The sequence below is a fragment of the Schistocerca piceifrons genome, chromosome 4 (genome assembly GCF_021461385.2).
Source record: "Schistocerca piceifrons isolate TAMUIC-IGC-003096 chromosome 4, iqSchPice1.1, whole genome shotgun sequence".
Lineage (NCBI taxonomy): Eukaryota > Metazoa > Arthropoda > Insecta > Orthoptera > Acrididae > Schistocerca > Schistocerca piceifrons.
In genome coordinates, this window is record NC_060141.1 from 752,848,839 (window position 1) to 752,865,343 (window position 16,505).

Sequence of the window (16,505 nt, forward strand, 5' to 3'; positions counted from 1 at the left end):
ACCTTGTCACTAAACTCCGAGATCATACCGACATACCTGACTGCTGTATTAGTATTATTGACAGCTTCTTACAAGACCGGAGATGCTTCGTATAAATAGATGGTAAACGCTCAGAACGCAAAGTACTGCAAGAAGGAATTCCACAAGGTTCGGTACTCTCGCCAACCCTTTTTACTGTGTATGTTAATGACATCCCGACCACAGAAACTTCGACAATTGCGCAATTTGCAGACGCCACAGCACTTTTGGCAACGCACAGACGACTCTCAACTACAATAAACAGGTTACAAAAACAAGCTGACTGCACGGAAAAGTGGGCCAAACTCAACAGGATAAAAATCAACCCAGAAAAGACAGTCGCCATCATACTCACACGCCGCCGACCACAACTTCACGACCAGATCGAATTGAACGGCACGCAACTCCCATGGACCACATCATTCGCGCGTCTTTATGATGAAGAGGAGATGAAATAATTAGGACAGCACAAAGACCCAGTCCACGAGCTAAGAAATTTCCGACCTGGCCGGAAATCTAACTTGGGACCCCTCGATCCAGAGGCATCGATGCTATCCAGAGACTACGAGCTGTGGACAGAAATTGTATGAAACACTGAAAAACTAGTTTTTGTTGCCCCTGGAAGTCGTTAGATAGGCAGTCTGCAGCTGTGACAAGGTGATCATTTCAGATGTTTAGTAATACAGATCCCACCCACACTCTGTATGCGAATGGAAGGGGAAGACTGCGTAATAAATCGTACAGTGGAAAGTATCTTTTGCCAAGCGCTTCACAGTGTTTTGCATAGTACGGATGTAGATACGGGGGTTGAACAGAAATATGGAAACACAGAGAGCAATGTATGCTTGAATACAAAAGCAAATTCTAGCCGAGTTAGCACGTTGCACTATTGTACTCGACCACGAACGGCAACCGTGCAGTGCCCTCGATATGCTGGAAGTGCCAATCGTGGTGAGAACAGTGTTCTGTGCAGTTGCGAGGACTCTATGTCGGAACTCAGTGAATGCGAACTTGGACGCACTCTTGGTGCTCGTATAATAGGTGCCTTTGTAACCAAGGTAGCCAATGTGTTGGGTGTTTCAAGAGACACCGCATCGAAGATTTATTCGGTGTACAGTGAAAGCAGTAAAACATTGTCCGCTAAGTCACAAAGTGAACAAAAGTGTGTGTTGAGAGATCGTCACAAACGGTCATTGAAGAGGACCGTGACGAATATAAGAGAACGACAGCAAATCACTCCACAACACTATCACTACCAAGACAAAACGAAGCGAGCTCCATAAGCTGGGAACTGCAGGGCGGTGTGGAACGCCAAAACCACACATCAGCCACGTAACTGGAAAATGGCCGAGGGGTTCTAGGCGCTTCAGTGTGGAACCGCGCGACCGCTACGGTCGCAGGTTCGAATCCTGCCTCGGGCATGGATGTGTGTGATATCCTTAGGTTAGTTAGGTTTAATTAGTTCTAAGTTCTAAGGGACTGATGACAGAAGTTAAGTCCCATAGTGCTCAGATCCATTTGAACCATTTGAACAGGTGAACGTGATGCCGAAGCCGTAAAACCTGGACTATCTACATTTACTTCTACGTGACTACTCTGCTATTCACAATAAAGAGCCTGTCAGAAGGTTCAATGAACCACCTTCAAGCTGTCTCTCTACCGTTCCACTCACGAACGGCACACGGGATAAACGAGCACTTAAATTTTTCTATGCGAGCCCTGATTTCTCTTATTTTATCGCGATGATCATTTCTCCCTATGTAGGTGGGTGCCAACAGAATGTTTTCGCAATCGGAGAAGAAAACTGGTGATTGAAATTTCATGAGAAGATCCCGTCCCAACTAAAAACGCCTTTGTTTTAATGATTGCCACTCCAGTTCACGTATCATGTCTGTGGCACTATCTTCCCTATTTCGCGATAATACAAAACGAGCTGCCCTTCTTTGTACTTTTTCGAGGTCATCCGTCAGTCCCACCTGATGCGGATCCCACAGCGCACAGCAATACTCCAGAATAGCGCGGACAAGCGTGGTGTAAGCAGTCTCTTTAGTAGACCTGTTGCACCTTCTAAGTCTTATGCCAATGAATCACAGTCTTTGGTTATTATCTATGTGGTCGTTCCAATTTAGGTTATTTGTAATTGTAATCCCTAAGTATATAGTTGAATTTACAGCCTTCGGATTTATGTGACTTATCGCGCAATCGAAATTTAGCTGATTTCTTTTAGTAGTCATGTGAATAACTTCACACTTTTCCTTATTCAGGGTCAATTCCCACTTTTCGCACCATACAGATATCTAAATCATTTTGCAAGCCGTTTTGATCATCTGATGACTCCACAAGACGGTAAATGACAGCATCATCTGCAAACAATCTAAGACGGCTACTCAGATTGTCTCCTATGTCATTAATATAGATCAGTAACAATAGAGTGCCTATAACACTCCCTTGGGGAACGCCGGATATTACTTCTGTTTTACTCGATGACTTTCCGTCTATTGCTACGAACTGTGACCTTTCTGACAGGAAATCACGAATCCAGTCGCACAACTGAGGCGATACTTCGTAGGCACGCAATTTGGTTAGAGGACGCTTGTGAGGAACGGTGTCGAAAGCCTTCTGCAGATCTAAAATATGGAATCAATTTGACATCCCCTGTCGATAGCATTTATTACTTCATGAGTACAAAGAGCTAGTTGTGTTTCACAAGAACGATATTTTCTGAAACCATGTGTCAATAAATCGTTTTCTTCGAGGTATTTTATAATGTTCGAATACAGTATATGTTCAAAAACCCTACTACAAATCGACGTTAGTGATATACTCCTACTTCACTTTTTGGGTATTGGTGTGACTTGAGCAATTTTCCAGTCATTAGGTACGGATCTTTCTGTGAGCGAGTGGTTGTATATAACTGCTAAATATGGAGCTATTTTATCAGCATACTCTGAGAGGAACCTGACTGGTATACAACCTGGACCGGAGGCTTTGCATTTATTAAGTGATTTAAGCTGCTTCGTTACTCCGAAGATATCTACTTCTATGTTTCTCATCTTGGTAATTGTTCTTGATTGGACATCAGAAATATTTACTTCGTCTTCTTTGGTGAAGGAGTTTCGGAAAACCGTGTTTGATAAATCTGCTTTAGTGGCACCGTCATCAGTGACTTCACCGTTGTTATAGCGCAGTGAAGGTATTGATTGCGTCTTGCCACTGGTGCGCTTTATGTATGACCAGAGTCTCTTTTCGTTTTCTGCCAGATTTCGAGACAGAATTTCTTTGTGGAAATTATTAAAAGCGTCTCGCATTGAAGTTCGCGCCATATTTCGAACTTCTGTGAAACTTTGCCAATCTTGGGGATTTTGCGTTCTTTTAAATTTGGCATGCTTTTCTCGTTGCTTCAGCAACACCGAACTGACACGTTTTGTGTACCATGGGGGATCAGTACCATCACTTATTAATATATGTGGTATATATCTTTCAATTGCTGTCGATACTATCTCTTTGAAAACATCCCACAACTTTTCTACACTTACATGATCAGATTGGAAGGAGTGAAGACTGTCTCTTAAAAAGGTGTTAAGAGCATTTTTATCAGCTTTTTTTAAATAGATTGCTTTGCGTTTCTTTTTGATGGTTGTAGGTGTTACGGTATTCAGCCTAGCAGCAATTGCCGTGTGGTCGCTAATCCGTGTATTCGTCACAATACTCACTATTTGGGCAGGATTATTTGTTGCTAACAGGTCAAGTATGCTTTCGCAACCATTTACGCTTCGTGTGGGCACATGAACTAATTGTTCAAAATAATTTTTGAGAAAGCATTCAGTACAATTTCGGGTGACGTTTTATGCCTGCCGCCGGCTTTAAACGTATAATTTTTCCAGCATATCGAGGGGAGATTAAAGTCACCACCGACTATTATTGTATGAGCGGGGTACTTATTTGAAATGAGACTCAAGTTTTCTTTGAAGAACTGTTCAGCAACTATATCTTCTGAGTCAGGGTTCGGGAAAACGATCCAATTAATAGTTTGGTCAGATTGTCAGGTATAACCTCTACCCATACTATTTCGCACGACCTATCTACTTCAATTTCGCTACAAGGCAAACTACCTCTGACAGCAATAAATATTCCACCACCAAATGTATTTACTCTATCCCTTGTGAACACTGACTATAAGCAATGGAAGAAATTCATTTTGCCGGATGAGTCTTGTTTCACACTGTTTCCAAATTCTGGCCGAGTTTCCGTTTGCCATACGTCGTCCAAAGTCTACGATTCAGACTGCTTGCCACCAAAAGTGAAATATGGCGGCCATATGGTGAGGATTTGGGCAGGCAATCGTGATGTTAAGTGGGCGCCATGCATGCACTGTAATATCGCGTTACTGGCAAGGATTTTGTGACCGGTTTGGCTGGTAAGGTCCATTTGATGGTACAATGTTTGTTCCCCAATAGCGACGCTGTGTTCCAAGATGTTAGAACCTCTGTTCACACAGATGTGAGCAAGGTGATAAATTTTTGCTGCTCCCCTGGCCACAACATACACCAGATCTCAATATTATTGATCTTCGTGATCTATTTTGGCGAGAAGGGATGGTCATTGCTATCCACCTTCATCATCGTTACCCGGACTTGCGACAATTTTGCAGGAGCGATGGTACAAGAGTCCCATGAATAACATACGGGGCCTGTATATAGGGTGGTCCATTGATCGTGACCGGGCCAAATATCTCACGAAATAAGCGTCAAAGGAAAAAACTACAAAGAACGAAACTTGTCTAGCTTGAAGGGGAAAACCAGATGGCGCTATGGTTGGCCCGCTAGATGGCGCTGCCACAGCTCAAACATATATCAAGTGCGTTTTTTAAGTAGGAACCCCCATTTTTATTACATATTCTTGTAGTACGTAAAGAAATATGAATGTTTTAGTTGGACAACTTTTTTCGTTTTTTGTAGATGGCGCTGTAACAGTCACAAACATATGGCTCACAATTTTAGACGAACAGTTGGTAACAGGTAGTTTTTTTTAATTAACATACAGAACGTAGGTACGTTTGAACATTTTATTTCCGTTGTTCCAATGTGATATATGTACCTTTGTGAACTTATCATTTCTGAGAACGCATGCTGTTACAGCGCGATTACCTTTAAATACGACATTAATGCAATAAATGCTTAAGATGATGTCCGTCAGCCTCAATGCATTTGCAATACGTGTAACGACATTCCTCTCAACAGCGAGTAGTTCGCCTTCCGTAATGTTCGCACATGCATTGACAATGCGCTGACGCATGTTCTCAGGCGTTGTCGGTGGATCACGAAAGCAAATATCCTTCAACTTTCCCCACAGAAAGAAATCCCGGGACGTCAGATCCGGTGAACGCGCGGGCCATGGTATGGTGCTTCGACGACCAATCCACCTGTCATGAAATACGCTATTTAATACCGCTTCAACCGCACTCGAGCTATGTGCAGTACATCCATCATGTTGGAAGTACATCGCCATTCTGTCATGCAGTGAAACATCTTGTAGTAATATTGTTAGAACATTACGTAGGAAATCAGCATCATTGCACCATTTAGATTGCCATCGATAAAATGGGAGCCAATTATCCTTCCTCACATAATGCCGCACCATACATTAACCCGCCAAGGTCGCTGATGTTCCACTTGTCGCAGCCATTGTGGATTTTCCGTTGCCCAACAATGCATATTATGCCGGTTTACGTTACCGCTGTTGGTGAATGGCGCTTCGTCGCTGAACAGAACGCGTGCAAAAAATCTGTCATCGTCCCTAATTTCTCTTGTGCCCAGTAGCAGAACTGTATACAACATTCAAAGTCGTCGCCGTGCAATTCCTGGTGCGTAGAAATATGGTACGGGTGGAATCGTGTTGACGTAGCGTTCTCAACCCGATTCCCACCGTCTGCTACTGATGTGCGGATTAGCCGCGACAGCAGCTAAAACACCTACTTGGGCATCATCACTTGTTGCAGGTCGTGGTTGACGTTTCACATGTGGCTGAACACTTCCTGTTTCCTTAAATAACGTAACTATCCGGCGAACGGCCCGGACACTTGGATTATGTCGTCCAGGATACCGAGCAGCATACGTAACATACGCCCGTTGGGCATTTTGATCACAACAGCCATACATCAACACATATCGACCTTTTCCGCAATTGGCAAACGGTCCATTTTAACACGGGTAATGTATCACGAAGCATATACCATCCGCACTGGCAGAGTGTTGCGTGACACCAAGTACTTATACCTTTGTGACTATTACAGCGCCATCTATCACAAAGCGAAAAAAGTTTTCCATCTGAAAATTCATATTTCTTTACGTACTACACGAATATGTAATAAAAATGGGTGTTCCTATTTTTAAAAACGCAGTTGATATTTGTTTGACTTATGGCAGCGCCATCTAGCAGCCCAACCATAGTGCCATCTGGTTTCCCCCTTCAAACTAGACGAGTTTCGTTCTTTGTAGTTTTTTCGTTTGATGCATATTTCGTGAGATATTTGGCCCGGTCAATATCAATGGACCATCCTGTATATCCATTCCGAGATGACTGGAAGCTGTTTTGAGTGCCAGTGGAATACACCTTTTAGTAACTGGAAATGTGTTTTGATGCTTCCATATATCTGCCCAACACCTGGAGATGTACGAGAGTGAGTTAATAAATAAGTCGCAAACGCAAGAGTACCGCATATCGTTTTGAATTTCGCGCCTGTACGTATCTAGAAGGTGGCAGCACATGTTGCGTGGCAGGTAGCCTATACACTGGCTTTTAACGCCTTGTCGATGGGGTAAGTGTTTATGTTTAGAAGGGTAGTATGCTGGAAAGGCTCGTACACATGGCTCTGATGTCTCTGTCCCAGTTTACGACTTATTTATTGACTCTCTCTCGTAGATGGCTGATGTATGGACTATAGTCATTTAAATGCTTTGGCTCCAATTCATAACTTGTATTGCTCAATTTCATGAAGATAGTCATCTATCAAGATAACTCATCGGTGCAATAATCACGTTCATTGAGGGATTCCTCCTGTACCGTGCGAAATATAAAGCAGGACAGACTGTCGGAGTGAGGGGAGAGGGCCGAGGCGCTGCTGTACGTCTGAACTCACCGACAACGAGGAGGATGCACGCCCTCATGGTGTCTGCAGGGACAGTGGGCGCGCGCGCTGCCGCCGCTAACTTATGTCGACGTGCGCGGCTCGGTTATCACGCGTGCGTGACCGACCGCTGTCGCACGCCGCCCTGCCGGTCGCTTTCGTAAGCCGCTCAGACTTTGTTTTCTTTACGTTCTCATTATCAATCCGTGTTCTGTGAGAAAACTCAAGTATCACAGGCCACCTACAGCGCGTGATGAAGGAAATCTCGAAGTCGCATGGGGGAGACAGAAGATGTGTCCCTCAGGAATCAGTAGTACGGCCGCTGTTATTTCCCGTGTGTGTACACTATCTGATCAAAAGTAACCGGGCACCCTTTTGTTATGCGGAATTGACTGTTAGATGTCTGTATAAAAGGAAGCAGAGAGTGTTTCCAAAATGAGATTTTCACTCTGCAGCGGAGTGTGCGCTGATATGAAACTTCCTGGCAAATTAAAACTGAGTGCCGGACCGAGACTCGAACTCGGGACCTTTCCCTTTCGCGGTAAAGTGCTCTACCATCTGAGCTATCCAAGCACGACTCAGGCCTCGTCCTCACAGCTTTACTTCTGCCAGTACCTCGTTTCCTACTTTCCAAACTTCACATCAGCCCTCCTGCGAACCTTGCCGAACTAGCACTCCTGAAAGAAAGGATATTGCGGAGACATGGCTTAGCCACAGCCTGGGGGATGTTTCCAGAATGGGATTTTTCACTCTGCAGCGGAGTGTGCACTGATATGAAACTCCCTGGCATATTAAAACTGTGTGCCGGAACCCAGACTCGAACTCGGGACCTCAGATGGTAGAGCACTTAACTGCGAAAGGCAAAGGTCCCGAGTTCGAGTCTCGATCCGGCACAGAGTTTTAATCTGCCAGGACGTTTCGAAGCAGAGAATATTGCATCGTCGGTAGAATAGCAGTAACAGCAGAATGGGTCGATAAGGTGAGCTCAACTGATGATGTGATTATGAAGTTAAAATGCAAAGAAACAACCACAGCCGTACCAATACCACGCAGACCCCATGTACTGACATACAGGGACAGTCAAGCATTGCAGAAGACAGTGGGAAGAAAAACACATGAATCAGCAGACAGAACCACCCGTCAGCTTCAGAACGTTGTCCGTAGTCCAATTACCGCAATGCATGTGCGTAGGCTGTTAAAATAAATGGGGGGTACAATACTCGGCAGTTCCTCGTATGCCACACATTTCTCTAGTCAATGCGAAGCTACGCTCTAGAAGGTGTGAAGGTCGACGCCACTGGACTGTTGATGACTGAAAACAAGAGATGTGGAGTGACGGATCACGCTGTAGCCTGAGGCGATCCACTGGAAGGGTCTGGGTTTAGGGATTCCTGGAGAACGTTTTCTGCCGTCATAAGTAGTGCCAATTATGAAGTACGGAGGAGGTGGTGATATCGTACATCTGGGAATAACTTCAGTGCTTGGGGTGTGACACCTTACTGCACTTATGAAAGCACTAAATTCGGAAGGATATGAACACATTGTACAGCACTGTGTATCATGTACAGCCGCGCGGGATTATCCGAGCGGTCTTAGGCGCTGCAGTCATGGACTGTGCGGTTGGTCCCGGCGGAGGTTCGAGTCCTCCCTCGGGCATGGGGGTGTGTGTTTGTCCTTAGGATAATTTAGGTTAAGTAGTGAGTAAGCTTAGGGACTGATGACCTTAGCAGTTAAGCCTATAAGACTTGACACACATTTGAACATTTTTTTATCATGAACAGTAGAGTTCAGAGACCATGACTCTTTGTATCAGCATGTCAATGCACCCTGTCATGGTTCAAATGGCTCTAAGCACTATAGGACTTAACATCTGAGGTCATCAGTCCCTAGTACTACGTAAACCTAGCTAACCTAAGGACATCACACACATCCATGCCCGAGGCAGGGTTAGAACCTGAGACTGTAGTAGCCGCGTGGTTCCGGACTGAAGCGCCTAGAACCGCTCGACCACAGCAGCCGGCCACCCTGTCATAAAACAGCACCTGTGAGGCAGTGGTTTCTGGACTACGAGACTCTTGAAGTTGGCTGGTTTGCCCACAGAACTGACCTAAACCCAATGTAACACGTTTGGGATGAGTTAGAACGTCGACTCCGCTCCAGACGCCCGTGTATCTCCTTTAGTTCGATTCATAGACGTCAGATGTCTGCGATTCCTCCACAGGCACTCAGACTCTTCAAAGTGTCTGCAGCAGGGGTCAAGCCGCCATAAATGCGACAAGGCTTGACACACCCCTTATTAGTATCTACTAACAGGTATCCGGAGGCTTTTCATGAGATAGCGTAGGTCGGCCTGAGATGCTACCATCACCAGAAATACTTGAGTAATGACCTGGGTTTCTCGAGGCTGTGCACAGTTCGATTCAGACAGGTTGCCATCACTCTCCAGTACTACAGTGGTGTCCAAAATTAAAGGAACAAACGTAAATTTTGCTAGGTTGCTTTTATTTTCTCACAAAACAGTATAAATAGTTGATAGTAAAGTAGGAACAATGTAAAGGCTACAGGACGTAAACAAATGCAACGTGCAAAATGGTAGACGAAAATGTTGTTCGTTTTTTCCAAAGTTACGGATCAGCACCCACAATCTGACAACTTGTTAATGTGTTCAGTACGGGGTGTGACAACCGCCGGCAGCAGTACAGGCCTGACGATGACGGGACATGCTTTGAATGATGTCAGTCATCTCATGTTGCGGCAGTAGCGCCCATTCTTCCAGCAGAGCTGTTCGCAAGCGTTGGAGAGTGATTGGTGGATGTTGACGTGACGCAGTTTGTCTCCCGAGTGCATCTCAGACATGCTCTATGGGATTCAAATCGGGAGAGCAAGGCGACCACACTATGCGTGTAACATCTTCCATTTCCAAGAAAACATCAACCACTTGGGCTCTCTAAGGTCGAGCATTATCGTCCATCAATACAAAGTTTGGAGCCACAGCACTTCACAACAACCGCACCTGAGGTCCCAAGATCTCGTCGCGGTTACACTTTGCCGACACACCCGTACAATTTCATAAACACGTGTTCGGGTGGTCAACACAATCACTGCCCATGCTATTATGGATCCTCCCCGATATTAGTCTCTTTCCACAATGTTTGGATTTCGAAGTCGTGTTCCACGTTACCTCCAGGTAGGAAACCGTCGAGAATCACTCTCCAGACCAAATCGAGGTTCATCTGTGAAAATAACATCGGCCCACTTTTCGATCTTCCAGATGGCATGTTGACGAATCCACTCTAGACGTTCCCATCTGTGAAGATGCGTCATAGGTATACATACAGCAGGTCTCCGACAATAAAGGCCACACTCTCTTGAAGCCTTCTGTACACCGTCTGTCTCGATACAGCACGTTCAGTGGACGCTGTGACGTCAGATGTCAGTTGCCATGCAGCCAAATAATGGTCCTCTCTTTCTGATGCCACATGTGGTCGGCCTTGCCCTGGTCTTTGGAATAAACTTTTGGTCCCTATAATTTGTCGCCACATCCAAGAAACAACAGAGCGGTTCACATCAAACTACCGAGCCACATCGTGTTCCGACTGTCCTGCTTCCATTTTTTCCATGGCCCCGCATCGCAGAGTGTCTGGTGGCATCTTCTCTGTACAATACTGCACCGCCTGTGACTGTGTACACCTGGCAAACACTATCCCGTTTGATAGGTGTCCCGATATCATTGTTGGCGTGGCTATCCGTTGACCGGAATGCCATCTTCTGTTCAGAATACGATCGTACATCTGTTGAGAGTTTGTATGATTATATATTGTGAATTAGACACAGGACGGAAAAATAGCAATTTGTTCAAATGGCTCTGAGCACTATGGGACTTAACAGCTGAGGTCATCAGTCCCCTAGAACTTAGAACTACTTAAACCTAACTAACCTAAGGACATCACACACATGCCCATGCCCGAGGCAGGATTCGAACCTGCGACCGTAGCGGTCGCGCGGTTTCAGATTGAAGCGCCTAGAACCGCTCGGCCACAACGGCCGGCTAGCGATTTGTTGCTTTAATTTTCAACGCCGGCGTATTTCCTGGCTAGGTTACCTTCGTGTGTAAGGCAAACGTTTCGTAAGGCTATAATGGTATACAAAAGCACGAGAGCTGCTCAAAAGGCTTTTGGTTGGTGCAAGGGTGAACAGAACTAGTAAGAAAATTCGTGAGCGAGGAAACTGCCAGTTATGCTTAGGCATCTCTCTGATTAGCTGAAATGCTGAAATGTTATAGAGCGGTGCTCGATACTGGGGAAAGTGAGTATTGAACCATGGCCCCTCCCAAGATGCAGGGAGCGTTCTGGGCTATTGATATGATGTTTTTCGAAGATCCGAAAGATGACTGTTCCAGTCTACAGTGACCCAGAGAGTTTTCTATCATTCGCGGAGACTTTGGGTGAAAACTCAAATGGTTCAAATGGCTCTGAGCACTATGGGAATTAACATCTGAGGTCATCAGGCCCCTAGAGCTTAGAACTACTTAAACCAAACTAACGTAAGGACATCACACACATCCATGACCGAGGCAGGATTCGAACCAGCGACCGTAGCGGTCGCGCGGTACCAAACTGTAGCGCCTAGAACCGATCGGTCAACCCGGCCGGCGGTGAAATCTCAGTTATCTTGCATCTCATGGCCGTGGAATTGCTACTGCAAGGTTATATTCTCAGAAAGTGTTGTACCGGTAGGTTGGGACAACACTAAGTGTTACGAAGATGCTTCGGAAACTCAAATGGGAGTCCCTGGAGGGAAGACGGCGTTATTTTCCGGCAACCATTAGTGAGAAAATTTAGAGAACCGGAATTTGAAGCTGACTGACGAATGATTCTACAGTCGCCAACGTAAGTCGAGCGTAAGGACCACGAAGATAGTCCGCAGCTCGTGGTCGTGCGGTAGCGTTCTCGCTTCCCACGCCCGGGTTCCCGGGTTCGATTCCCGACGGGGTCAGGGATTTTCTCTGCCTTGTGATGACTGGGTGTTGTGTGATGTCCTTAGGTTAGTTAGGTTTAAGTAGTTCTAAGTTCTAGGGGACTGATGACCGTAGATGTTAAGTCCCATAGTGCTCAGAACCACGAAGATAAGATACGAGTGATTAGGGCTCATACGGCGGCATATAGATAGTCGCTTTTCCCTCGCTCTGTTTGCGAGTGTAACAGGAAAGGAAATGGCATGTAGTGTACAGGCACCCTCCGCCACGCACCGTACCATGGCTCGCGGAGTATCTATGCACATCTTGATGTAGAACTGTAGGAGCACACGAAGGTGATCCGGGTTCGCCAATTAATTTTTTCGTAATTATTTGACATAGTTACTACACCGCGATCATTTTGGGTAACGTTTTATCAGTGTCAACCCAAATTAGTTTGCAGCACAATTCACTGAAAATGTCAAAAATATTTTCTAGCGAGAAATTCTCATACAAATTTTTTAAGCCTTTCATGGAGAAAAAAGTGCTTGCGTCTAATTACCCACAGTCTCAGAAACGCGATGCTTTCGAGTAACTCTGTTTCCAAACATTCCAGTCCGGACACCTCCTGCGGGTGCAGATAAAGCACACCTGACGCCCAGCCACTTGCCGGCCATAAACGGGCAAACGCGACCGAAACTGTTGTCTGCGCTCGGGCACATATAAGTCCAGTTTTGAGGCTGAGGGGCGCAACCAGTGCGTCACAATGCGTCTCTGTACACTGCTAGTGCTTGGTGAGTTGCACTCAGAAATTAGTGCTATAGTAACCGATGGGGTAGTAAATTTCCAATCAAAACTAGCATATCTCGGCGGAATAAAATGTCTTTCTGGTATAGAAAATATACACTGTGTGTTCAAAAGTATCCGGACACCCCCCCAAAACATACGTTTTTCATATTAGATGCATTGTACCACCACTTACTGCCAAGTACTCCATATCAGCGACCTCAGTAATCACTGGACATTGTGAGAGAGCAGAATGGGGCGCTCCGCGGTACTCACGGACTTCGAACGTGGTCAGTTGACTGGCTCACAGCAGATAATACGTCTGTAAGCGAAATTTCACACTCCTCAGCATCCCTAGGTCCACTGTTTCCGATGTGATGGTGAAGTGGAAATGTGAAGGGACACGTACAGCACAAAAGCGACAGGCCGACCTCGTCTCTTGACTGACAGAGACCGCCAACAACTGGAGAGTGTCTAATGTGTAATAGGCAGACATATATCCAGACCATCACACAGGAATTCCAAACTGTATCACGATCCACTGCAAGTACTATGGCAGTTAGGCGGGAGGTGAGAAAACTTGGATTTCATGGTCGAACAGCTGCTCATAAGCCACACATCACACCGGTAAATGCCAAATGACGCCTCACTTGGTCTAAGGAGCGTAAACATTGGACGATTAAACAGTAGAAAAACGTGTGGAGTGACGAGCCACGGTACACAATGTGGCGATCCGATGACAGGGTGTGGGTATGCCAGATGCCCAGCGAACGTCATCTGCGAACCGTAAAATTCAGAGGCGGTGGTGTTACAGTGCGGTCGTGTTTATCATGGAAGGGGCTTGTACCCCTGGTTATTTGCGTGGCACCATCACAGCACAGGCCTACATTGATATTTTAAGCACCTTCTTGCTTCCCAATGTTGAAGATCAATTCGGGGATGGCGATTGCATCTTTCAATATGATCGAGCACCTGTTTTATAATGCACGGCCTGTGGCGCAGTGGTTACACGACAATAACATTCCCTGTAATGGACTGGCCTGCACAAAGTACTGACGCGAATCGTATAGAACACCTTTGGTGTGTTTTGGAACGCTGACTTCGTGCCAGGCCTCACCGGCCGACACCGATACCTCTCCTCAGTGCAGAACTCCGTGAAGAGTGGGTGCATTCCCCAAGAAACCTTCCAGCACATGATTGAACGTCCGCCTGAGAGAGTGGAAGCTGTCATCAAGACTAAGGGTGGGCCAACACCATATTGAATTCCAGCAATGCTCATGGAGGGCGCCACGAACTTGTAAGTCACCTTCAGCCAGTTGTCCGGATACTTTTGATCACATAGTGTACATTGCATTGCTTAAGACGTTGCTACCTGAGAAAAAGCTATATATCCTGTGAAAGACCGTAGGAGACCCGAAACGTTAAAGTGTAAAGTGCCGTAGCGTACCTGTAATGGCCTAAGCAGCTTGCTGACCACAGCTGATTCACGAGTACCTGCAAGACTGATGCTGCATCAGTAAGTAACTAACAGAAGTTATATTACCCAAATTCTTATTGGCTAACCGAGCACCGTCGGAACATCGCGGCACTGGCCGTGTGTCCTAGCATTCGGGGTAGGCAACAAAAGCAGGCATCTGGTACAAACGTCAGTGACTGAGAAGTCGTAGTGTGCACAATAACAACTTTACAGTATCTGGCTACGATTTCCGTCACAACTAGAAGTCACAAGTACCAACTAAAACTAGCATTTGGGCATTATAACATTCAACGCCGTGTGACATCTGTTGACTGACGTTCGTACTTTGTTCTTACGCTATGGCTGTACACATATGATCTACTTACAGTCGTAGAAATGAACCAAGAAGTTAATGTGCTGTGAGAAAAATTTTACCCTCGGCAGCATTGACATGTTTGGCTAGCGTGTGATATTGGACTGTCCACTACCCCCCCCCCCCTCATCACTTCACCCCTCACGACCAACCGCCCTGAAGTAGCCCGAGGTCAAGGTTAGTTTGAAAGGTGATTATTCGCTTGAGAGTTGGTGGAGCCAACGAATCTAAACGTGAAATTAAGCTTGTGGTAACAGACTGACTTATAGCTCAGCCTAATATGTACGTTCGGTCCTTATTTAAACACACTTAAGTCCCTTTTCACCACAAAAACTGAAACTTCAAGATAAATTCAAGAAACGTATATTACATATTTGACAAAGCTCCGATAAGAATTTTGACGCGTATTGCACAGATATATCGTACATAAACTATGAAAACTGCAAGGGGAATCCACCACGTAACTTTTTACCAAACTTTTAACAGTAGTGTATTTACAAGATGGATATTTTATCAGCAAAATGGGTCTGGTTCAAATGGGTCTGAGCACTATGGGACTTAACATCTATGGTCATCAGTCCCCTAGAACTTAGAACTACTTAAAACTAACTAACCTAAGGACATCACACAACACCCAGTCATCACTAGGCAGAGAAAAATCCCTGACCCCGCCGGGAATTGAACCCGGGAACCCGGGCGTGGGAAGCGAGAACGCTACCGCACGACCACGAGCTGCGCACTTTTATCAGCATTATAATAAACAAGATTTGGTGTGTATCATCAACTATTGCATTTAAACTACTTCCGACGTCAACTGGAAAATCCGTACTTCCCACTCTTTTCAGTTGAAAATACCCAACCTTAGAGCACCTACCCAAGTCTTTATCAGTAAGACTTGGCAGAAAATTAAGAGGTATGTGGCGGCTTCAACAAGAGTAGAATGGAATGTTCATTATTCACACACAGTGTATTTCACAGTTATTTACCAAGCCTTTCAAATAGCATAATGATTTCAATAATATACTGTAGATATATTCAGTTTGCATACTTTACAAGCGAGAACATATCACTTCCGTTGCATTAACACACACTGCGGTGACAAAAGTCACGGGACACCTCCTAGAATCATGTAGGACCTGCTTTTGCCCGGCATAGTGCAGTAACTCGGCGTGGCATGGACTCAACAAATCGATGGAGGTCCCCTGCGGAAATATTGAGCCATGCTGCCCCTATAGCCGTCCATAATTGCGAACGCGTTGCTGGTGCAGGATTCTGTGCATGAACTGACCTCTCGATTATGTCCCATAAATGTTCGTTTGGATTCATGTCGGCGGTCTGGGTGGCCAAATCATTCGTTCGAATTGTCCAGGATGCTCTTCAAACCAATCCGTACCATTGTGGCCCGGTGACATAGTGCATTGTCATCCACTAAAAAATCCATCGTTGTTTAGGAACATGAAGCCCATGAATGGCTCCAAACGGTCTCAAAGTAACCATTTCCAGTCAATGATCGGTTCAGTTGAACCAGAGGACCCAGACCACTCCATGTAAACACAGCCCACACCATTATGGCGTCTCCAATGGCGTGCACAATGTCTTGTTGGCAACTTGGGTCCATGACTTCGTAGGATCTGCATCACACTCAAAGCCTGCCTTCGTCTCTTACCAACTGAAACCGGGACTTAGGCCACGGTTTCACAGTCGTGCTCAGGAGATGCGCTGCAGGCGGTGTCGTGCTGTTAGCAAAGGCACTGGCGTCGGTCGTCTGCTGCCATAGCCCATCAACACCAAA